This window comes from Carassius carassius, chromosome 31 (assembly GCF_963082965.1).
Source record: "Carassius carassius chromosome 31, fCarCar2.1, whole genome shotgun sequence".
NCBI lineage: Eukaryota > Metazoa > Chordata > Actinopteri > Cypriniformes > Cyprinidae > Carassius > Carassius carassius.
Window position 1 is genome coordinate 16,480,186 of NC_081785.1, and position 25,844 is coordinate 16,506,029.

The following is a 25,844-nucleotide window of genomic DNA, read 5'->3' on the forward strand; positions in this document are numbered from 1 at the left end:
CAGGCACGTTCAAGTCACTTCGGTTGGAGCAAGATGGCAATGTACCTTTTCAACCAACCAAAAATAAAATAAAAATAATATTTTGTAAATGCAACTTGGCTAGTTTTATTGGTAATGGGAAACAAATAATAATTTCATTCATTATGTAAAATTTACCATTAGTAAAGACACTGCATACATTTTCTCACTGAGGCCTTCAGCTTGGAAGCACTGGGCTTAAAAAAGTTTACTACGTGTAATTCTGGCATTGTGATGGTGTTAAACATGATCTTTCCAAATTGCCATGCAAATCTAATTACAAGCAACAGCACAGCAGTAGAGTAGATGAGAGCATTTCTCTCGATTTTTTTTTAAGTTATTATGCACAAGCTCTTCCTTCATGTAAAATAAAGGCTTGAGGGTTTAACTAGATCACTGTAAAATATTGTATGAAATGAAATAGGACAGGCATATATTACTATTATGATTTGTTGTCTTTGTCGTTCAGTATTACTACGAGCCTTTTTTTAAACAACGATAATAATAGTTATCTAGTTTTATTGTAAATGAGAACAAAAAGTAATTTACCACCAATACAGACACTGGATCTATTAGGTCTCCCCATATTTTCTCACTGACACCCCCAACTTGTAAACTTCTGAGTTTCTGACTCAAAATCACGACATTGTGCATACAATCTTTCTGACATGACTTGAATGCACAGTGTGATAAGTGGGTGCATAATTTGCAATCTACTGTTTTTTTACCTAAAGAGAAAAACTGTATAGGTTATCTGGTAAAGGTTATTTTGTCAATTATAATATGTTAGTGTAGGAATAGCATATAAATGGTTTCAAAGCTAATAGATACTGACTAAAAGCATCAAAACACAAGAGAACCGACAGAAATCAAACTGTGAACACTTGTGACTGTGTCTGTGGGAAGAAGAGAGGAAGAAAGATAAATGAGACCAAACAAAGTTTTGTTTCAGACTACCCTGCATTTTTTCATTTTCTCTCCTCTTCCTTTTTCTTTGGAATCCCCAATTCTTCTGGGTGGGACCTCAGACACACACACACACACACACACACACAAATAGGCATATACTCAGGAACTTAGTTCATCTTGAACATTGCCAAGTCGTCATTATCTTAGACAACATCAACAGATCTTAAAATATTTATTTTGTCAGAAAGTCTTTGTTTGCTTACTGTGACTTCCTCATAGGTTTGAGGTGAATGATGCAGTTCTGGGAGTGTCAGAAATGTTGGACCAGTTGGGCCTTGTGCCCTTAGAGATTTTGAATTTTTCATGCAGTTTTGCATCAAGTCTGTAGAGCAGGTTGGTTATTGTGTGCATTGTTAATCTTGGTTTCACAAGGTTTGTTTTCATATTTGTGTAGTGTTTTTGGCTTTTCAAATTACTGTGGAAATCTAATGGAAAGCAACAATGCAGAGGGCTAAATGGAACATTTCATTGAAATGGGAAGCATTATATAAAAAAAAATGTACACAAAGGTCTTCCTTCATGTAAATGATCACTCAGGGGTTTAGCTAGACCACCGTAAAATACTGTGTGAAACTGAATTAGGGCAGAGTCAGACATATATCACTATTAGTTTTTTTTTTTAACAATATTAATAATAATAACTTAATAAAAATAATAATAAATATAAATAATATAAATATAACAAATTATAACTAGGGCTGGTAAGCGATTACAATTTTTTATCTAATTAATTACATGATGTGGTGATTAATTAATCTAATTAATCACACACTAAATTTGGAGAAATTTGTCTGAAAAGATCATTTAAAGTCATTGTTGTGCAAAGCATCAAACAGATAGTAGGTTCAGCAATACATTTTTTGTTTGATAAAATTTATTACATATACTCTTTTGGACCATGTGCGTATATGACGACAGAATTGTCATTTTTGGTTGGGTGAACTGTTACTTTAATAATTTATTTTCGTAATTTTGTTATTTTTTGTAAAATATGAAATTATTTTTTTTAATGAAATGATACTCTAAATAATAAACTAAAATTGCCAGTAGGTGGTGGTAAATGTCTTAATGATTAAGTCATCGAGTCATTTATTCATTCGTTGAATTCGTTCAAATGGCTGATTCATTCAGGAGTGAAGTAAATGGTTCTTTATGAATGGTTCATTGAATCATTAAGCTTGTTTAACTTGAAGCGGATCATCACCATCAGACCGATCAGTGTGTGACATCAAAGAACCGCAAGAGCTTAGAGAGCAAATGACTCCTCGTGCTTTTGAATCGATCTTGCGCTAATTTGATGTCATACACCGATCTGCGGTCTGTGCAGCGCCACTTTCCAACGCGACTAAGGCCAATGGTTCAATACGCAAGATGGTTCACCAAATTCGATCAAAATGTTGATTAAGAAATGAAATGCCGCTGTGGGTTGCTCGGAGATGAAGAGTTCTGCTTTGTCTCAAACGGCCATTTTGCCCCATATCTTGAATTTCATGGATATTCTCTAAGCTCTATCATGCAGTAAGTTGTTGCTCTGTCTCATATTAGTCATCAGTCGACTGTATGAAATGGCAGATGATCCACATAGCTCTGGGACGGGGCATGTGCGTCAAATGCGTTAATTTAACACGTTATTTTTCTCCATAATTAATTAATCTTATTAACGCGTTAAATTACCAGCCCTAATTATAACATAATTAAAAAATAATCATGCCAATAATAACCAACATTATTTGCCTTAAATATGATATTCAGGTGTTTCCACAAAACAATACTGTGAATAGAAAGTGGACTTAAAATGTTATGTATTTTAATATTTAAAACCTACTCACATCTAGCTTTTTGAAATGATAACAAAGCCTTGAAAGAACTCTGTTTTCAGTTTTATGTTTCAACTTTCAAGTTCAGTTGACTTTATAAGTTGGCTGTTAAGCTTACACTTTGACTTGAACAAAATTGACAGTTACATTTTTGTTACCAAATTGGTCACAGTCATTAATCACAATTATTTGTATCAAAACTGATTACCAGTCAAAATTTAATAATTGTGATGGATCTATGTGACACTAGTGATGCACAATGACCAGTATATTGTATACCAGTATGTTGTAGCATTCATGCCAAGTCATAATTACTTAAATTAATAGATGACAATTAGGATGTTCTACGAATGTTCTAGAATTTAGCGCTTTTATGGCAACATTATAACACCAAAATTAATCTGTGAAATTTGAATAATCAATACACAAAACAACAGTACAACAAGTATGCAATTGTCATGCAAATGCACTAATACATTAATGCAGCCACATTAAACTATATTGTATGTTTTTATTTTCAGATTATTCTTGCATGATTAAGACATAAACAGAAATATTGTAAAATAACTGTTTTTCTGCATGATGTTTCAGTCAGGTCAGGTAGCACAAGTTGGAGCTAAGTTGTTATTAAGAGATCCATGAGGAAACAAACCCATTTTACTATTCAGAATCTTGTAATAATGGTAATTCTGACACCTTATGTGTCACCCAGTATAAATGTGTACAGTCTGTCAAGGGGTCTCTTAGGGGTCACATCATAAGATTATAAAATCTGACAAGCATCTGTCATTAACAGAGCGTACAGCCTTGACTAGCTGTCCAAGATTACAGATCTCTTGTCATTTTCACATACACTTTTCAGTGACCGCATATGTTTTAGAAAGTGTGAGGGTTTTGTGAGATGCTGGTGTAGCAGCATTACAGGCCTGCCAACACCTCCCACTGCTTTTAACCCCTCCAGGAGATGCAGCCATCCAGAAATGCCCATCTGTGCTTCTACCTCCTCCAGCGAGATCTATCTGTGTGTGCTTATACCTGGCACAGATCAACACACATTTACAGTGTGAATACACTGCAGGACTGTTTGCAGTTTGCTGTTGCCGCCCCATCCCTGCGTGCTTGTAGAGACAGTGCTAGCCTGCAGCTGCTGCCCAGCATGAATAGAAACATATTACAGTGGCGCCCATCACATGCCAGCTGACACGTCACCTTTTATTTCCCCTTTAACCTCAAAGACTGCTGATTTACAGTAAAAGCTGTGCTGATAAGTTTGTAATGAGGCTGATGACAAGTACTTCGTTTTGTGTACATGCACTATGATTCTGTATCAATGACAAGGATGCAGAGGAGTACAAAAGTACCAGTACTTCTGTACTAGGGATATTATTACGATATTGAAATTTAGTTTAAAAATTGGTAATAATACAGTATAACAGGTTTAATAACTTTTTTCTTATATCAAAAGTATCTATGCAATAAAGCAATACAGAAAAATTTATAAAGTTAAAAGTCTTACGCTTGCAAAAGAATGTTAAGTAATGAAGGTCTAATGTAAAATGCGAATGAACAATAAAGAATCAAAACACATTGTAGTCCATATTAAAATGTAAAAAAAGTTTGAAAATAAATAGCCTGTTTAGTCTAAATATTAAGTGTTTGGCGCTGTGATGAACAACATAGAAAATCCATAAATATTATTGACTATTTAATTACGTTTTAGAAAGTAGAGCAGCTGCTTTATTTATGGGGTTTTCAGGGTAACGGCTGCATCTTCTGCATTTTAGCGCCATCTGCTGTCAGTGAATGTGCTTTCATTCAGTGCGTCTCTAACGTGTTCCCCCATGTACTTCTCATGCATGCTTGTTTACATCAGAGCACACGAAAATGCCTCATAACGCTTGTACACATGAATCTACTCTAAAGGGTTAAGCAGCATACAGCGGCATTGTGCATTTTTACCAGTTGATGTGAAAAGTATTATTAAAATGCATTCCAAATTCGGAATAATTTGTTATATATAATTATTCACGGTATTGAGACATGCGAACGATAACAATATCGTGCATATTCATTACCATGATACATCACATTACTGAATACCGGCACGTCTATTCGGAACTAAGATGATGGCCTACTTAAATTTAAAAAAAAAAAAAAAAAGTATTGATATCAGCCATTCCACACTATCAGTAGTACCATGTACTGTGTCAGTCCAGTACTAGCTGATAGGTGGCTGCTTTGAAGTTTCTATTTACAACATGTTTTTGAAGCATTGTGCCATGGTTGTGTTGAGGAAGGAATACAAGGATGAATATAAATTCAACAAGTAGTCTAACAGTATCCAGGAAGAAGATAATCCACATAGATGAGGGGGTTGACACACACCAATTGAAACATAATACTGGACCAAGACTAGAACCAATAAGGCAGGCAGCTGATGACAAACAGGTGATGGGAATTAACTAATAAGCACTAATGAATCATTGAACTAAACGAGGGCACAAAAGAACTAAACAGACCAGGGGCCCATTTCGGAAAGGAGGTTGAGTGAAAACTCTGAGTATGTTAACCCTAAAATGAGGGAAACTCTGGGTTTTCCGTTTAAAAATGGGAGGTTGTCAAACCCGAGAAAACAGGGTATGTCAATCGCATTTCTGAAAGAGAGGTAACTTATACTCCAAGTCAGTTACCATGGTAACTTACTCTATGAACCTAACATTTATGAAATTATATTCCAGTGTGGTAATAATAATCTAATAGGAAAACGCCAGTTTTTCCATATTTCACTATGTTCTCCCTCAACTTAGACGAGTTGTTACGTACCTCTCCCTTCTCAGTGAATCACTCACTTAATCGCTGTAGTGTGCGGTGCCACTATGTTAGCGTATATCCGCTTTAGAAAATCGCCACGTTTTATTTTGGGTCACCATACTTACATGTGTAACTACTTGCGTAACCATCTTTAAATAGGGAAAACATGGAAGTTTTTGGTGGCTTCTAAATTTATCCCTGTTTGGATCCTATGGAATGGACGATGCTAAGCTAAATGCTACCATAGTGGCGCCGCGTGCTACAGTGATTGAGTGCATGCACTGAGACGGGAGAGGTACATATCAACTCATCTAAGTTGAAGGAAGAACATAGTGAAATAGGGGGAAATGGTGGAGTTTTCCTTTAATGCAAATGGAAAACAAGATTATTCGGAGTGTCTATTACTAAGTGCACATCTACCGTAGCTCAATGCAACATTGCCAGGATCCTGCCCTGACAGTCTTGTCTGTCCTGACTTTGTTCAATGTGTCGAATGTTTGTCTGTGCACCTTGTGTCCTGCCTTGCCAGTCAAGTTCCTGTTTCCCCTATGGGGTAGTTTTAGTTTTTTTATTTTATTTTATTATTAATAAAGAGACCTTCTCTCTGCAGTACTGAGTCCTTGCCTGATCCCTCTACCCGAACCCTGACAAACACAAGGTTAAATATGGCGCATGTGAATAAACGGCTTCAGTGGTGTAGGTAGCAACGTGTTGAGCATGGAAAACTAGCTTGTGATGCGATTGATGGGGTATGAGTCCAACTTTTGTCAAGATCGTTCTTCTCACTTTTCCCATCACATATCACATTAGAATTCATTTTCAATAATGAAAAAAGTTCTTAAATGTAAGTAAAGTACGAGTGTTTAATAATGAGAAAAGTATTTATAATTTTAATAGAAGTAATAATTTACAATCCGTTATTTTGCATCCTATTAACATACAACAATACTGAGGTTCAAATAGGCCTAGTATGTATCTGCCAGTATAAAGTATAAATAGCATCTAATTATTATCTAAATTAAAAAATGTATTATTATTACAAATTTGTATTATTACTTTTCTTAGTCGTGATGCACGCACTAAACTCAGAGTTGATTGAGTTGATAATTCAGCTGCTCTGAACCCGAAAACTCTTTTAACTCAGAGTTGGTTGAACCTCCTTATTGAAATGGGCCCCAGATGACTAAACAAACAAAAGAGTTTTGATGTTGTGATAACCATAACAATGGACGGGACAAAAGGATAAAAAAATCTGATGTGTCACATATTTATTTTATTATTTTTTTTATTTTTTATATTTTAATGTAATGTTTACTTAATTGAACAATATTTGAAGGTCACATGCTAAAGATTTAATATGTTTAAATGTGATTATTTACTTTTTATTAATAGCATTAATAATTAAACTAAGTAATTTATTTAATAATTAGATTTTCAAATAGTTAAAAGTGCTATAAAAATGAAATAGCTTTTGCTATGAACTGCAGAATTTTACTGGTATTGGTACCGACTACTGAAATTTTGGTAACATGAGAACACTAATACAGAGTCAAAATATATGCCATATGCAGTATTTTCATGATTTTTCAACTGATCTCTTTTATTTTATTTTTAAGTGGCACTTTTAATTCTCAGCAAGAACAGTGCCTGTAAAATCCAAAAGGGCGAAGTGTGTGCCATTTTAGGTTTCAGAAGGGTGCTCATCAGTGTCCCGTTAGCCCTGCACTGTTTTGTAGCCCTGCTTTGTAGCCGGCTTCTACCAGACAGTCCCTGCAGCATTACATCACCCAGTGTGGACTTGAAAGAGGGCCTTTACTTTCAAACCCAGCACATTATTTTAGAGGTAAAACCCAGAAAGAAAGAGGATAGAGTGAAACCCGGCATTGCACTTGGTGTGAATTAAAAATTTGTGTTATTTTGTTGCATCAGACATGGTGTGACCAGGCCTTTAGGATCTGATGAAATTTGCCACTTTTCCTGTGCAAATAATTTGTCACCATCCCAAACTATAAGAACATACACTGCAGCGGAAACCCTCCCTGCAGCTGACTGGGATGTCAATGACCAAACCACTCATAAATCATTCCGATTGGACTTTGCAGAGACAGGATCCACACTTCTCAGTCAGAATTCCAATGTCTGGTTTTAAAATATTAAGCACCGGCATCTCATAGTTGCGGTTGCTCTGGAATAGAGCATTTAATAAAACATAACTAGCGTTGCCTTGTTTGTGCTCTAATACTCCAAGCACAGGATTTGTGATCGACTCTCCCATCTTCAATAGTTAGAGTGCTGGGCTATACCCCCCTTCTGTGAGAAAATAGCTTTGCTTCACATGAGACCAGGATTGTTGTTTTGATCCAAAATATCTAGATTATGAATCTAAATTATGCATATTCCTATCTTCCCTAAGTGTTGCTTTGTTAAAGTCCATTACATAATTGTCAATTCACAAAGTGGGTGTTATTTGTACCCAACATACACTTTTTGAAAATTCAGAGGTCTATGTTAAAACACAAAAAAATGCAGCTAGGTCAAATTGACTGTTTTATGAAAGCCTGTTTCTGCCTCAGAGTAAAAAAAAAAATGATAGATAGATAGATAGATAGATAGATAGATAGATAGATAGATAGATAGATAGAATGGTAACTATGTACTTCTTATTTCTTGTAATTGCGAATTTTTATTGATCCCCTATTGATCACACACCCCCTTTCAGTCTGGATTATTTGGATGCATATAAATGTAGCTTATGTGATTTACCTCACGTTTGCTACTTAAAATTTTACAATAGCAACTTCAATTCTGGTGTTTGCCATTTTAATTCCTCTTACTTCAAGTTGCAACACACATAGTTGCAATTTATTTATCTGCCATAGTACATCCCACCAATAGAATCCATCAAATATACACCATTTTAGTTTACATTAAAATCAATACAATTCCCATTATAACCCTGAAATTCATTCAGTTGTGTTTTGGGATGGGTTCTATATATTATATATATAAAACATAATATAGAGGAAGTCGTGGCCCAGTGGTTAGAGAGTTTGACTCCTAACCCTAGTGTTGTGGGTTCGAGTCTCGGGCCAGCAATACCACGACTGAGGTGCCCTTGAGCAAGGCACTGAACCCCCAACTGGCTGGCTGCCCACTTCTCCAGGTGTGTGTGTTCACGATTTGTGTGTGTTCACTGTTGTGTGTGTGCACTTTGGATGGGTCAAACGCAGAGCAATTTTTTTTTCTGCAGACAAGATCATAATGGTATAACTACTTTTACAGAAATAACTTAATTACTGAATTTCACTGGAAAGACTATTTTTTATATATATATATGAAGAACTGTATTTCTTTAGTCAATTATTAAAGTATTACATGTTACATTATATTTGGGATTTTAAGAACAAGTGGAAAATGTGCTGAATGCTTCTTTTCTCCCTAGTGATATTAGCAAGCAGTTAGAATGAAAATACATTTGTTTAACGCAGAGCCAGGCGCGAGTCGACGCAGGTTGCGCACGTGCGTCAAGCCTCATCCATACTGCCAGATGCGCTCGTGGAGATTTGCGGTGCAGGGCCGCACGCGAATATAAACAGGCTGCGTGAGTGCGGCAAGTGTGAACGGCTCGTCTGTGACTCGGGATTCGCACCACGTGGGGCAGACAGGAGCGAGTATGAGAAGCATTCAGAGACACAGGCTGTGTGTGCGGTCTTCTGAATTGGGAATAGCGAACATTAAATAAGGGATGCTCTTGATATGCATTGTGATGCAGCTCTTGCAATTTATCATTTTGGTTCGTTGTCTGTCTTTTCGAAGCTTAAGTGACATAACGTTTTTCTTTAGTTTTAATTTGCCTAACTATTGATCTGACTCTGTAGATGCCATAATAACACTCTGTCTCTCTCCTGCTTTCCTTTTTTTTTTTTTTTTTTAATGGCGGGCATTTGCACATTGATTAGAGCAGAGCTGATTGGGGAGAACGGAGGTGCGCTCACTCTATTGGTAAGTAAGACTGTCACTCAAGGCTGACAGTCATGCATATGCTCTGGGACAGAGTAATATCGTGTCCACATCCCAGGCTTTTGCGATTAGCAAATCGCAACGTCTCAAATCGCGATTTCGATTCGATTTCGATTAATTGCAGAGCCCTAATTTCGATTAATCGAATTAACCTACCGGCTACTAGTCGACGTCAAGCTTAAAGAGGCATGGCAGAGCATTGAAGTCGACTAGTCGATTAGTCGGTGCAACCACTAGTGTGTGTGTTTGTATACATCATTCTTGGACTTGAGCCTTATGTTTTTCTATTACAACTGATGCTGCCATTCATCCTGAGCTCTGTTACCACGGCAGCAGGGGAGCGTAGTTGTGGCTGGTATGAGCAGTCCACATCAGCATCAGTGAAAGGAACAACAGATGCTTCTGGCTCTCAGAACGCCATCTCTCTCACATACAATACTTCAGTGCAAAAGTTTTACAGTTGACACTTGCACGCGCCTTCCAGTCCTTTTCATGAATACCCTTGAGGAGAAGACAAATTACACCTGTCTGAGAGCACTTTCTTGCTGACTTAAAAAAAAAAAAAAAAGAGAGAGGAGAATATTTACTTTGTGTCAGTGATATGAATATTTTGTCTTATGTTACAGGGGGAGGGGATCGTCCTTGCATGTCCCAGCTAAGCTTTTTATAGGACACACACTCTGGTAAGCTGTTTCTGTTGCATGTTTGGGTCTGCCAATGTACTGTTTAGCTGTGATAAACAATTGTGTATTTTATGGCTATTTCATACTGTTGCACAGCAATACAAATTTAATAATTCAATCACAATATAATAGTATCACAATATAATAATTGAATTGCGATTGAAACTGAACAGAAGGACAACCCACAACATGTCAATGTGAGCGAGTGAATCTGCTGGATAAGTTTTAGTCTGTCTCATGTGGCTCACTTCTCTGATGTCCACAGCAGTGCCGCAGAGAAGTAAAACATAAATTTAGGGATCCAAAGCTAGGGTTTTTTAAGCCCTGTAGGTCCATGGAGGACCTTCAGGGGGTCTGTGGATAAAACATATAAAAATATAAAAAAGAAAAAATATATAAAAAGACCAAAATATTTTATATATAGTATGTCCAGTTTTTAAATGTGGAACATTATCTGCATTATAAGCATTATACGAATTATTTGGTGGGTGGATGTACCTTGGTTGGCTGAAAGTCTGTACAAGGTGGTTTCTAAGTCAGTAAAGTAAACCATTGGTCTAAACCATGGGTCAGCAACCCGCGGCTCTTTTATCCCTCTTCAGTGGCTCCCTGTAGCATGGCTGTACAGTACGCAGGGGAGATGTCCCCCCAACTATTAATAAAACCTAAACTCTTCCCATGCCCTTTTACTTAGGCAAGTGTGTTCACGTAGAGGTTATCAAGGGTCAATGTGAATAAATCTAGATATAAATTTAAAGACACAATATAGTCACATCATTATGGATACATTATATTCTTATCCAAAACGATATGAACTTCACGGAGCACTGAACACTCTCATGCACTGTATGTATCATTCATACTCGAAGCTGGAGGGTGCTCTCGTACAGAAAGTCCAAAACGGACTCGAATGATAGAAGTAACTTTTGACACCAGGAAATCCCTGTGGACAAAGGCATCGCCATAGCTAAGCTGAATAACATGCATAAACCTAAACTGATGAAACGTGAAGACAATAAACAATTGCGACAATATATTGTTTATGTGTGTTTTTCAAGTCTTTAATATGAATGATATAGTTGTAATTGACATAGCATTAATTACAGCACAGAAGCTATAAAATATATTTTCTGCCTTATTCTGGAATAAAAATGGAAAGTGTTTGTAGTATATTAACTATTATACTGATTATACAATCATAACCATAAAATTGTTATTAGTAAAATATACACTAAACAAAATTATAAATGCAACAGTTTTGTTTTTGCCCCCATTTTTCATGAGCTGAACTTAAAGATCTGAAAACCAGTCAGTATCTGGTGTGACCACAATTTGCCTCACGCAGTGCATCACATCTTCTTCACATAGTTGATCAGGTTGTTGATTGTGGCCTGTGGAATGTTGGTCCACTCCTCTTCAATGGCTGTTCGAAGTTTCTGGATGTTGGCAGGAACTGGAACATGCTGTCGTATACGCCGATCCAGAGCATCCCAAACATGCTCAATGGGTGACATGTCCTGAGAGTATGCTGGCCATGCATGAACTGGGATGTTTTCAGCTTCCAGGAATCGTATACAGATCCTTGCAACATGGGGCAGTGCATAATCATGCTGCAACATGAGGTGATGGTCGTGGATGAATGGCACAACAATGGGCCTCAGGATCTCGTCACTGTCTCTCTGTGCATTCAAAATGCCATCAATAAAATGCACCTGTGTTCATTGTCCATTATATATGCCTGTCCATACTATAACCCCACCGCCACCATGGGCCACTGGATCCACAACATTGACATCAGCAAACCATTCACCCAAAGAGCGCCATACACTCTTCCCTGTACAGTGAAAACCGGGATTCATCTGTGAGAGAACACCTCTACAAAGTGCCAGATGCCATTGAATGTGAGCATTTGCCCACTCAAGTCGGTTACGATGACGAACTTCAGTCGAGACCCCAATGAGGATGACGAGCATGCAGATGAGCTTCCCTGAGACGGTTTCTGACAGTTTGTGCAGAAATTCTTTGGTTATGCAAACTGATTATCACAGCAGCTGTCCAGGTGGCTGGTCTCAGACATTCTTGGAGGTGAAGATGCTGGATGTGGAGGACCTGGGCTGGTGTGGTTATACGTGGTTTGTGGTTGAGAGGCTGGTTGGATGTACTGCCAAATTCTCTGAAATGCCATTGGAGACGGCTTATGGTCGAGAACATTCCTGCTGTTAGCATGCCAATTGCACGCTCCCTCAAAACTTGCGACATCTGTGACATTGTGCTGTGTGATAATTTTAGAGTGGCCTTTTATTGTGGCCAGCCTAAGGCACACCTGTGCAATAATCATGCCGTCTAATCAGCATCTTGATATGCCACACCTGTGAGGTGGATGGATTATCTCGGCAAAGGAGAAGTGCTCACTAACACAGATTTAGACTGATTTGTGAACAATGTTTGAGAGAAATAGGCTGTTTGTGTACATAGAAAAGTCAATACAATTAATCATTTATTTCAATCAGCAAATATATATATATATATATATTACTGACCCCAAACTTTGAACATTACATACACTGTTGAGCATTGTAAAGGCTGGGAGGGCTAAAGGAGACAGAGACTATTGCATAGACTATTTAAACAGAGACTATTGCATTATATGAATGTAATGCCACACCCTTAGTATTCAGTACATTCAGATTCAGAATTATTTTAGGGTGGATGCATGTGTACCTCCCATATGTGTGCATATCAGTATGCATCTGATTCATTATTTTTACAGTTTTCTGTTTATGCTGCATGCTTCTGAGCACTCGCAACAGGTCTGACAGCATTGAGATGAGGCCGAGGTATTGTTAATATTCCTCTCTGGGTGAATAAGCATTTTCCTGCATGTGAGTCAGCCCAGTTACCACTTCTGTGTGTCCAGGCTCAGAGCTACTGCTCAGCGAAGGAGAATCTCAGCACAAACCCACCTCATCTACCCTCTTAAACATGTCTCAACCATCTTTCAACAGGCCAACTAGAGCATGACAGCAGCCTCTCAGCCTCACTCCCCTTAAACCCTCTCAGAACACTCTTCTCTTCTCTCCCTCGCTCTTTCTATCTCTTTTTCAGTCTTCCCTCCATCAGACGACACAGTCAGGGGGCAAATGTGTCACATCTCATAGCTCGAGAGTTTCATTATTAGGCCCCTTCTAAAAATAGACACAAAAAATGTGCCTCTCCATTTTCTCAGTGTATGAAATGATGACAGATGCCACAAAGCTCAGGGTTTTTGACTCTAGAAACACCTGGGTTTCACGTTAATGTTCTTATAGACTCTCAATTAAGAGCATATCAAAGTTACTAGAAATGGCGGAACCTTCTAAATACATTAGATCAGAGGTCCCAAACCACCAGGTCGCGACCCACTACCAGGCCATGGAAGAATTGCTACCTGTTCGCAAGAACATTCTGGGAAAAATGTGTATAGATATGACACCGTTATTTATTTATGTTAATGATTGTTCTAATTATTCTGTATTTTCATGCAAACGATTGATATGTAGTAGTAATTTCACATTAAATAAGTAAATGAAAGATTGCTCTGATCTGTCACGTATTAGAAGTTAAACGGATCGCAGTTGATCCGTGGCCTATTATGTACGGATGAGACTCTTACCGTTTCAGCACACATGTGATTTGCAAGCAATTTTAAACCACAATAAGAAGAAACGAAAGAGAGCTCAGTTCGTTACTCATGCTGTTCTCACAAAACAATCAAAGCACACACAATAGACATGTTTCAGACAGCACGGAAATACGGAGATGCCTAGCCTATACATACACATAAAATTAGCCTGTCTCTTCTGTTTTTATTTTGTGCAGGTGTCTTAGGTCTCATAATTACACAAATCAAAATCCAGACCATTCTGGGTCTTAAACTGCTCATGCTACATGTGCTAGCACTGCTGTCTGTAAAAATAAATATTAATAAATTTTATTTATTAATAAAATAATAATAAATAAAATAGCACTGGGTATTTGTTGCTTTCTCCTGTTGTACCGAACTCAAATCGAACCGTGACCCCAAAACCGATTTGGTGCCCAAGGTTTCAGCCTAATATTTTTGTGAAAGCCTTGAAAAAAATCTTACTGACCTCAAACTTTTGAATGGTATTTTACGTTGGGGATGTAGATGTAGTGATCTGGACAATCATATCTTGATTTGTCAGATTTACTAACAGCTTGGTGTTAAAAACTACTTTCAGGATTTACTAAAGATCCTCGGTGAAAGGTGTGGACACATTCATTTTTTGCGACTGACATTATTGCATATGCATTTGTAGGAGTGTCCCTTTCAAACGCAGAATTTATGAGAGGAGAGTATTTAAATGAATCACGCAACATGATGTACTAAGGTTTGTGGTACTCGATTTACTGGTTTTTGCTAGCATATTTTTTCAATGGGAGCGGCTTACTTCTGCCAATATTCCGTTTTCATAGCAACCAAATATCTCAACTGAAAAAAAACACTGTGCCACAGAAACACTCTCAAGAGCTCACAGCTAGGCATTTTCAGCTAGGCTAAGAACACTTTGGTGGACACACGGCCTTAGTGTTTAATATGAACGGTTTCAATTCATCTGTGAATAATCAAATCACAGAGAGTTACAGGACTGTAATTTTGTAGAGTGTTGTGTAAGATAAGACACTGCTGTAAGAAACCAATTTGAAACTAGCATTTAAGATCTTGCAAGTCACTCCCTGTCTTTTTGAGCATTACTTTTTTTTATATAATCGGAAAGAGCACTACTGATAAAAAGATATGTGAAAAAAAAATTCTTAAAGATTTGATGACAGCCAAGAGATGTGATAAGGCTGTCATTTACTATTCTGTTGACATCTGACAACCTTTCACATCCTCTTATTTCTTATTTGTCTCCATTGTATTTACTCATTTTGAAATTTTCTGATAGATATAAACACTACAACGAGACAACAGTCAGACTTCCTTTATGTGTCACTTCTCTAGTTTATAAAAAGAAGGCGCATTCAGTATATAAGCAGTCATAAACACACATGTTGGTTTCACTCTCCTGGTGAGAACATTGACACAATGGCTTTTAGGTGATGCTATATGTTAAATCCCAACTCTAAACCTAACACGAGTCAAATTTTGTTGTATTTTACTTCGCTTCGCAGGCAGCTTTACCTTGCGCATGAATTCAGCTGCATGCCAGCAAACCAATAAGAACGCGTTATAATCCTGACGAGTCATAGCAAAATAGTGGAAGCACAAGCTGCTGTAAATCCACTCGCCTGGAAGCTTTCGTTAAGAAAAAAAAAAACTGCCACATACTGTAATGAACCATTGTTTGTCAAAGAAATTATTTGACATACTTATTCCCAACGCTTTATTAAGCTTAAAGTTACATCTCAAATGACAGGGGATCAACTTATAATTATGTTTATATTAATTAACCCACAAAGTTTCTCAGATTGCCTAGGTATGCTTATATGGACGAAACACCACTGTAATAATGTTACACTGAGTTACTAATATGATTGCAAATGAGACAAAAATTACACATTCATAACTTAGTCATTTAAAATCAAATCCCCATTGCACTTTTTGTGTTGGTCTATGGCTAACACGTGACCTGATTTACAAAACGACTTTTATGAGCTGGATATTTAAATGAATCAGTCAGAAAGATTCATAAATCAGTCTCAAATTCACAAGTTATCAATTTGAATTAGTTACTCAATTAATGTTAGTACACTTTGAGCGGAATGTAGACATCAACTTATAGTAGTGAGACTGAATTTGTTTTTCAGATGTCTGTTTTATTTGCACGTTTTAGTGATCCACTTAAGTTACATGTGTGTGTGTGCCTGTGTATTTTATCAGGATTGGCCCTGCTGCAGATGCTTAAGTTGCTTAGCAACAGCTGTTACTGGTCTTCAGGAAATGTTGGCTGAGATGCTTGTTTGCTTGATGGTGCTTATAGGAGCTTCCTTCACTCAATGCCAATAAAGTCAGCTCATGGCATCTCTATCGAGAACACTCACACACTCTTATCTATATGGCAAGGTTGATAGGGCTTTTCATGGAGATTGACATAACTGTGTAGTGTACTGTGAGCTTACTAAAAATACTTATGTCATCGCAGATGCTATTTCCTGCCGTGTTATCTCAATAGAGCACTGAAAAGGGAAGAGCACCAAAGTTCAATACGGTGTGTTTTTTATTTTGTTTTCTGCTGGCCCTGCCAATATTTTTGCTGTGCAACACCATATTTTTATTTGAATTTATATTTATAATTTTAGATTTGCATTTCCACTTTTAAATGAAAAAAAAATACTTAATTTAAATATTTTTTTAAAATATATAATCTGTTATTATTTATTTTGCTCAAAACTTAAAGACGCAATGTAACACAGGTATTTTCTTCCTTATTGTAAGACACATCTTAGCATTATTTAGCATTTGTTAGAACACCGGGAGACGGCATCACAGTATAGTAAGGGGCCTAACATTTCTGTCACAAACTTGAGGCATTAATGAGCTTTTTTCATTAATGAGACTAATGAGCTTTGTAAAAATCCACGTGTTTCAGAAAGGCGGGGTATAGAGGAGAAACAATAATGTACAGTATGTGGAAAATAATGTTTTTATTTATTTATTCATTTATTTATTTTTTACCTTAAACCACATAACCACATTTCTTTACACCAAATACACAAAATACACTTTTTAGCAAAATCATATGACCGCTTTAAAAACTTAACGAAGTCCCAGGAAAAGGCGCAGTCTCACGGAAATTCCTTTACTGTCTTTCCTGTACTGTATATTTGTTTTGAAGCTGCTGCCACAGCAAACAATTTTTCATGGGAGCCCGCATGAGCTGACGGCTGTCCTAACGGTGCAGTGGAAGAACGGGACGTGTGTTGACCCGCATCACACAGAAGAATCTGTGATGTTGACATTCTTGCACTCTGTCTGTCACATACTTCATATCATTAAACATACAAATAAACTTCTGAGGATTTATTCATTTAGAAGCTATGACCTTTGTGTTGGCACTGGAGCTTGTGTGTTTGTGTTGTGTGTACTGTAGTCGGTCACTCTCCAGGATGTTAATAGAGTAATGAAGTCCGATCAGCTTCTCTGCAGCACGAGGTGGGAGCTGGTCCAGACTCTGCAGGACTTCTGCTGGTCCACCCCCAGCTTCATCCATCCACAGCTAGCACTGTCAGCTTTCGAGAATGCAAGCATTGAACAAAACGTCGGCTGCTTTCATTGAGGCTCTAAGATTAGATGTTTGGAGGGAGGTCACCCATCTCCTTCATTTTATTTAATCAGGCGATGGCCCTGTTGGCAACTGTTAGAGATCTCCATTGTTTTGACATGTCAGAGGAGTCGCTGCTGCTTATAAAAGAGCCTTTGGATGCAGCAAGAGCCTCCATTGTGGTTGTAAAGAAGGAGGATGAGGTGCCAGAATCAGCCAGAGATCCATGGCTCAGTCTCTATTGTGACTTTAAGATGGTCAGCTCAAACTCTGGAAGTGGCAGCCATGAATTACAGGGGGGATGGAACCAGCTGCAACAAACCCCTGAAAGAAGAAGATTCCCTAGTTAAAATATTTTTAACAATATTATCTTTTGAGGGGATTATTATTATTATTATTATCATACTATGGAAGTCAAAGGCTACCATCAACTATTTCGTTACCATCATTCTTCAAAATATGTTCTTTTGTGTTCAACAGAAGAAAGAAACTCATACAGGTTTGAAACAAGTCTTTTTTTTTGTCTTTTTTTTAAATTATTACAATTTTTTTTTTTTTTTTTTTTGGTGAACTAATCTTTTAAGAAGTTATTTCTTTATACACTACTGATTAATAGTTTGGGGTTAGTTATATTGATTGATTGATTAATTGATTGAAAGGAAGTATTAACTTTTATTCTGCCAGGATGCATAAAATTGATCAAAAGTGACAGTAAGGACATCTATAATGTCACAAAAGATTTCAATTTCAAATAAGTACCATTCTCTAGAACTTTCTATTCATCAAAGAATCCTAGAAAAACTGTTACCAGAAAAAAAAATGATATATAAATTGTTTTTGACAATAATAATTTGCATATTAGAATGAATTTCATTGAAGTGACTGAAAACTAGAGTAATGTCTGCCATTAAATAAATATAGAACAATTTACATTTCAGTAACATTTCATAAAACTACTATATATATTCTAAAAAAAAAAAAAAAAAAAAGTAAAAAAAAAAAATGCTTGATATTTCAAATTAATTCTTCATATTTACTACAAATTAGCCATTAGAAACCCATACTGGTTCACCATTAGTCCTTAACTAAAAAGACACATGCTGTCATCATTTGCTCTGTATGACTTTCTTTCATGAAGCACCAAATGACAAATTTAACTCTAAGCTGAAAATGGAAGGGGATCAGCTCCAAAAAGGACAAAAAGCACTATAAAAGCATCAGAAAAGTGGTCATACTGAAACCTGTTCGAGTTTCGAAAGATGTGGTGAGTAAATGATGACACAATTTTTATTTTTGGTTGAACAATTCCTTCTTGTTCTTCTCAGTTTGTCAAATGATGACAAAGGCAGAAAGAGAGGTTAGATGAGCTATTATGATTGTTGAAGTCTGCCAGATCAGTCTAGACAAACATGACGTTTCCATTGAAGCGGAGAATCAGCACCGACAAGCAAGACAGAGAAAAGCCAAAATGAAACAATCGCAGGAAGGAGAGATCTCAGGTGAGACATATGTTCCGCTGATTCAATGATTTATTCTCCACCCATGAAACAACAGGCTGAGACTTTAGCATGATTGCTCTCACGTCAGTGCACTCATTGTAGCCAGAGGTGGTTAGTATAATGACAGGCTGAGTTCTAACACGTCCGCTCACACACTCATAGGCTTTCCTCATGCTCTTTCATCCCTTGGAGGCAGTTGCAAACTGATTAGCCCTTTCTATCGAGAGCGACTCATGGAATCAACAGTGCTGCTCATTAACCAAGCAATACTAAGCAGATCAATACTCCATGCAAGTCGCAAGCCCAGGAGGAGACACTGAGCCTGGTTTTAAACAACCCCCAGAAACAACTCACTGTGTCTTCTGCTGCTCATGGACTACAGTAAAGCAAATGCTATAACATCTCTTTCACAGCCACAAATATAATGTACTGTATTTGTTATGTAACACAAAATTAACCTTGAAAAGTGACTAGTTCAAATGTCCATACTCATTTCTATCGTGATAATTACAAAAAACATTTGGTGCAAACTAGTTGTAGGTATTAAATGTTGAATTTTGGTTGAATTTGCAGCCTTGTTACCTTTTTCGTAATTGTTATAGATTTGATACATTATTTATACTGATATATTTTATTTTGATCCTTAACTAATATATAACTAAATTATTTATATATTAATATATATATATATTATTGTTTGTACACATCTGTTCAAAAGTTTGGGGATGATTTTTTTTTTTACTTTTGAAAGAAGTCACTTGTTATCACCAAGGCTGTAAATCTAAAAATATAGTCAAAACGGTAATATTGGGAGTTTTGAATAACCATTTTTGTATTCATATATGTTGTCAAAATGCCATTTATTTCTGTGATGGCAGAGCTAAATTTTCAGAAGCCATTACTCCAGTTTTCAGTGTCACATGACCCTTCAGAAATCATTCTATGTTCTGTATTTTCTTGATTTGGTGCTCAAGGAACATTTCTTATTGATATTAGTTTTGTAAATGTTTTTGAAGATAGCAAAATCAGGATTCTTTGAGGGAAAGAAAGTTTCAAATCTTTTGTAACATTACAACTATTACTGTCTGGCTTTTGATCACTTGATGTGCCCTTGCTAAATAAAAGTATTCTATATAAATCTCACTGACACCAAACCTTAAACAGTGGTATATATTTTATTTTGATGTTTAAAAATTACGGACTTTATTTACGGAATTTATATGTATGTATGTTTGGTTTGACGTTTTGATATTGACAGTTAACATTCTCTAAAGGTTAAGAATGAAACGAAGCATTAAATTTTAATAGGTTTTTTTTTTTTTACCCTATTTGTGGAAAGTGTCCATTATCTTTTTGCAGGCTTTGAAAATGTTATTTCCCTCCCTCTAAATACTATCCTTTTTAATTGTTTAAACTTTCCTTTTCCTTTCTTTCATTCCACAGTGAATAGATGTAATCACCATTTCAAAAACACCCACCGCTCTCTCCCTTACCGAGACTTAAATGGAGAGTTTGAGACCGTCAGCTTTGGCACCAAGGTACCAAGCTTAGATTTTGTGTAGCCACAAGTCTCTAAACACTTCCCACATCTCCCTGCCTCTCACACCTGTGACCCCAGTAACATTTTATAGCTTGTATGACATTACATTTATAGCCTGCACTGTATCTATGCAGTACATGATTGCAAGAGTGCAACAGATCTTTGTGAAAATATCTTAGATTTACTTTAAATGCATCTATTTGTTTGCTCGGTGTACAACCATATTTCTTTATATAGACCAGCACATATTGCCATTTCTTCACTAATAGCCCAAGGCCAGAATGACAAGCTCATTTTTCCTTTGGCCTCCAATTCTTTTTCTCTTTCTTTCATATTCTCGCATGCATTTCTAGCACACGTGCCAGAGCAAAGGTCATCTATTGTACAGGCTCATAAAAAGAGCAGATCAGAGCTGAATCAAGGCCTATTTTATCAACTAACCTAACACTAAATACATCTGACAACCTTCCAGGCACTGCCGCATTGCTGCTCGACTTCTAGTGCCTTTTCCATTAAGACAAAATGTAGCTCTGTACTTACCTCATGGTCTGAGCAATAATATGTTCTCACTAAACATCCATCCAATGTTCATCTACTGCTATCGTGATGCATATAGATTGATAGCCACTATACCTTTACCATTAAACACACACCCACAGGTGCACTCAACCTTTCCACTCTCATAAGAAGTTAAATCAAATTTATAACCCACCTCAGGCACACATCCCCAGTCGCACTTGCAGCTCGCCAAGAGTTTATTATAGCTCTTGACTCGGCACTCTAATGTGCTGAGATCATTCAGCATCTCTTTTTCTAGCTGCTCTCTTGCTGGAGATCTTTTGACTCATACAGATGCACATCGTACAATTAAAATAGAAAGGACTGAGTAGTCATACAGTACAAGATCATAAGTGGTTATGGCCCATTACTGAGGCAAGTATTATTAATATTGCTCATATTTGGGGTTACGGGTTTGTTTGAACCCATAAGCCTGAATAGGGGCTCATGGTCAATGGATGGTCTACAATCTTCAACTGTACACAGTGTGTAAAACTGCAATCATATTCCAAGCTTGAGTTCAAAAGTGTATAGCTTACCTCGTCCCACGCTGTTTATTCCACAGATGTGAATGATAGTTTAATAAGTAGCCACATCCACTGAGAAAAAAAAGGTGTACAAACAATTTTCACTCAGAAATTATTAGTAAATTTCACAACAGTTACTTAGAAACAGCATGCAAGTAAAGATTTTCATATTTTTATATATATATATAAAATATATATATATTCTCAGTCCCACTTATTTAAGGACTACTGCCCTCTATGAACTAACTATTAACTTTTAAGACTTTTGCCAAAATATATATATATTTATTTGCTGCTTTATTAATAGTTAGGTAGGATTAGGTGGTGCTAGCACAGTGGATAAGACACATGGCTTTTGTGTGAGAGACCCGGGTTCGAATCCACTGTGAGACACCAATGTGTCCCTGAGCAAGACACTTAACCCCTAGTTGCTCCAGAGGTGTGCGACCTCTGACATATGTGGCAATTGTAAGTCGCTTTGGATAAAAGCGTCAGCTAAGTGAATAAATGTAATGTAATGTAATGTAATTAAGGGATCTAAATAATGCATTAATATACGCTTTAAAAGTACTAATAAACAGCCAATATGCAAGTAATATGCATGCTAATAAGCAACTAGTTAATAGTGAGAATTGGTCCCTAAACTAAACGTTTACTGTATTTTCTTGTAAAACATACTCCAGTAATCTTTGTGTTATTTACCATTTAGAACAATCATTTTTGTCAGTCTAGAGACCAACTAGAACACCTAAGCAGCCACCGGCCAATGCTCACAAAACCTCTCTGAACTCCCAAGCAAGGGCCTAGCAGCCATCCACTCTTATTTTTTTTATTTATTTTGAAAAAGTTAAAATGTACCTACATATCTTACATCATATCTGTCCAAGATCTGCCTGACTTAAAGAAGATTTTAAATGAAACTGGTGGGTTGCTAAAGCTTGATTTCAGTTTCCATTTGGGGGCTTCTTGTATTTGAGGTCCTTTCTCAAGCAGAAACACACACACGTTTTATGCTTATTGCCTGTGTGATTAGGAGGTTATTGAATTGTATTCTGTATTTTGAATTTATATATTTTTAAATGCATGTGTGTGCGAGAGAGAGAGAGAGAGAGAGAGAGAAAGAGAGAGAGTAATACAGTGCATTGTATCATTTTTATTGTATTGTAGAAGGGCTTATGCACATCTATGGCAGATAATGGATCAGAATACTTTATATTATTATACAATAGCTCACGTATTCATTGTGGTTCACACAGCTACAAATACACACACAAGCTAATACACCTAGAGAGGGAACACCAGATTGCATTAACAGGTGTTGCCTGCCTAATGTGACACTTATTGAATATAAAACTGATGAAAGAGACAAACCAAAGCTTTTCCCTTCTAATTGCCCTCCCACCCCCACCCCTGTTTGAACAGGCTCACTGTTTTGCATAATTTTTATTATTATTATTATTATATACACACATGCACAGGTCCCTCCGAGAATGTGTCTGTTCTTTCCGAGCAGGTGTGACATTTTCTCTGATGATCTGTGATAGCCGCAAGCCACACCTGTCTCACACACACATACACACACACAATGACAGTTGTGTACTCCCTAGCATAGTATCTCAGTTTAGTGCAGTTTCTTGTAAATCTCTCACACTTCTTTCACAATCTAAGACTATAGACATTTCTAAACCTCCCACAAACTGCTCACAACCTAGTTTTTAAAATTAGGTTAGGATTAGGATTGCACATTGTTTTATTGAGAGCCATTTCACCACATTATGACATGCCTCTATTTTTTATTTATTTTTTATATATATATATTTATACAGTAATGCAATAAATCAATCAAAAGTGACAGTTAAGATATTTATAATGCTACATAAGACTTCTGTTTCAAATAAATGAAAATCTGGGTAATTTAAATTTTTTGGGTGAACTATCCCTTTAAAGGAGACTTAGTTCTGCAGTTATATCAGCAATAATGAAGCACAATACACATCAGGTGCACCTCATAATGCCTTTCCAGCGGTGTTCCAGTGCTGTGACCCGTCCTCCAGGCCACCTGCTCCTGTTGTGAGTTTGGACTTGGGTCAGGAATAAGAGGGCCAGGGTATGATGATTGGAGGATAGAGAACTCGAACACAAGACTGCCACAGCTGAGGCCAAATGGTAGTTGTTTACTGTGCTTTCAACACCATAAGAATTTTTAAGTTTTTCATCATTCCACCCAAAATAAAAGTGCATTTCTTTATTTGGCTATTTATCACATTCCAAGGGTGTTTCATTTTATTTTTCTTTCCATTGGCCTTTGTCAACATGTATCGTGGCGTACATAAAGGGATAGTTCACCCAATAATGAAAATTCTGTCTCCAATTACTCAATGTCATGCCTTTTTTGGTTATCACTGACTTCCATCTGTATGGACAAAAACATTGAGACATTTCTCAGAATATCTTCTTTAATGTTCAGTTTAGAAATACCCCTTGAGACTTTTATATTCAGTTCAAACCAATGGGGCAAGACTGAAAAATAATGGTAGGTACTGCTGTCTTTCATACATGATAATGTTTGAAACGTAGTACTGCTGTGAACAGTCATTATCTCAGAAATGTATCTCAGTATTTCTGTGCACAAGTTTCATACTGATCCCTACTGAATATCAGTATCCATTAATTTCGGATAGACAACTGTTGAAAAAATTTTTTGTCCATTTCCCTCAAATTCCAGAAATCTCTAGCCTTTTTAGTTTTCCACAAATTTCTGAATCTGACTCCTGCACAGATTTTTGACAGAGGTGCACAGCCCTGCAGCTTAGACAGAAGACTGGATAGGATTTGAGAGTTTAAGACGCAAGTTTACTCATGCAGAAATTTAAGCCCACATTTTCATGTCATTGATTAGGATTTCACTATGCAAACAAGATAAACGCAGCTTCCTGCATTGCAGTAAGAGCTCACTCTGGGGCAAGCATGGCATTTGACCTGGCCAAGTTAATTCAGTGCCTCCATGAGACTTCAACAGAAACCAATGTGGAAGAGCATAAAACAACAGCTAGGCTTGGTATTTTACAGGAACATCCGGTTATTAAGGTTTTTAATGCTCCTACCAGATTTTTTGTCATATAAATAAAAATTGCAAATTGCATAAATGTACACCTTGTCTGTGTAGTTCATAGTAGAAAACTCCTTAATTTTATGAATTCTGTAGGTTGTGCTAAGCAGAAGCACAAATGCCCTTAGAGACTTTTTTGAGTAGGGAAAAATGTTCCATCCCACGGCATCATTCCTGGAGTGGCTCTTAAATTTATGAAGTGTCATATTTCTAGAGCTGAATCTCAGGGTCTAATATTGATAAATCAAGGCCTGGGTTTGTGGTTTAGTTCTTTTAAACTCACTATATAAGACTTGTATCTTACATTTCACTTGTAACCTTAGTCCAATATGAACACAAAAAGAATGAGAGCAGTTTGTCATATTTTGTATTTTTGTTTTTGTATGTGATGGCCTGCTTAACCTGCTCGCATTCAAGCCCTCTGGCTCGTACTGCTCTAGATCTTGTACAAAACATGAGCCATGTGCATCCAGACCACACCTGAACATGACATGCATGTGTTTTCATCTTCCTCGATGATTAAAACATTCATCCTCTACCTGAATAGAGAGCTTACAAGTAATCAGTGATTCTCACAGGACACTGGATCTGTACAGAAGTCAGGCTGCATAATGCAGTGCAAATTCAGTGGGAGTGGTCCACAGACATGTAGAGCACCCACAATGCATCTCTACTGGAATGAAAAGAGCTGACAGTATGCACATCAGTATGGGAAAGGAAATTCTGTTATCCTTGCTGTGTGTGGTGTGTGTGAGAGAGAGAAGAAAAAAAAGAGCAAAAATCTTTAACAGGAGAAAAGAACCATCTCTATTTAAAGCTGGATTAACTGAGAAATGTCAATAAAACCTCATTTAAAAAAAAAATCTAGTGAAGAAGTAGGAAGTAACCAACAAAAGAAAAGGAAATATCAATACGGTAGTGTGTTGTGATACCCTATCATCACAACATTGAATCGATAACTATTTCAAATGATTGTTATTTCACATTTTAAAAGAGTTGTTCACCCAAATATGAAGAATCTGTGATCA

The 25,844-nt window shown here is 36.8% G+C and overlaps 1 protein-coding gene across 5 annotated transcripts in view; it reads left to right on the top strand.

Moving 5' to 3' along the window:
* Positions 1 to 25,844, top strand: part of LOC132111667 (alpha-(1,6)-fucosyltransferase-like) — a 99,609-nt gene that overhangs the window by 24,307 nt on the left and 49,458 nt on the right. The window contains exon 1 of one of the 5 annotated variants that reach the window (XM_059519183.1): positions 10,222 to 10,318. The exons of the other annotated variants lie outside the window; for them this stretch is intronic. The gene's annotated coding sequence lies outside the window, so the exon portion shown is untranslated. Of the gene's footprint in view, positions 1 to 10,221; positions 10,319 to 25,844 lie in introns of those variants that run through there. 5 annotated transcript variants of the gene reach the window in all.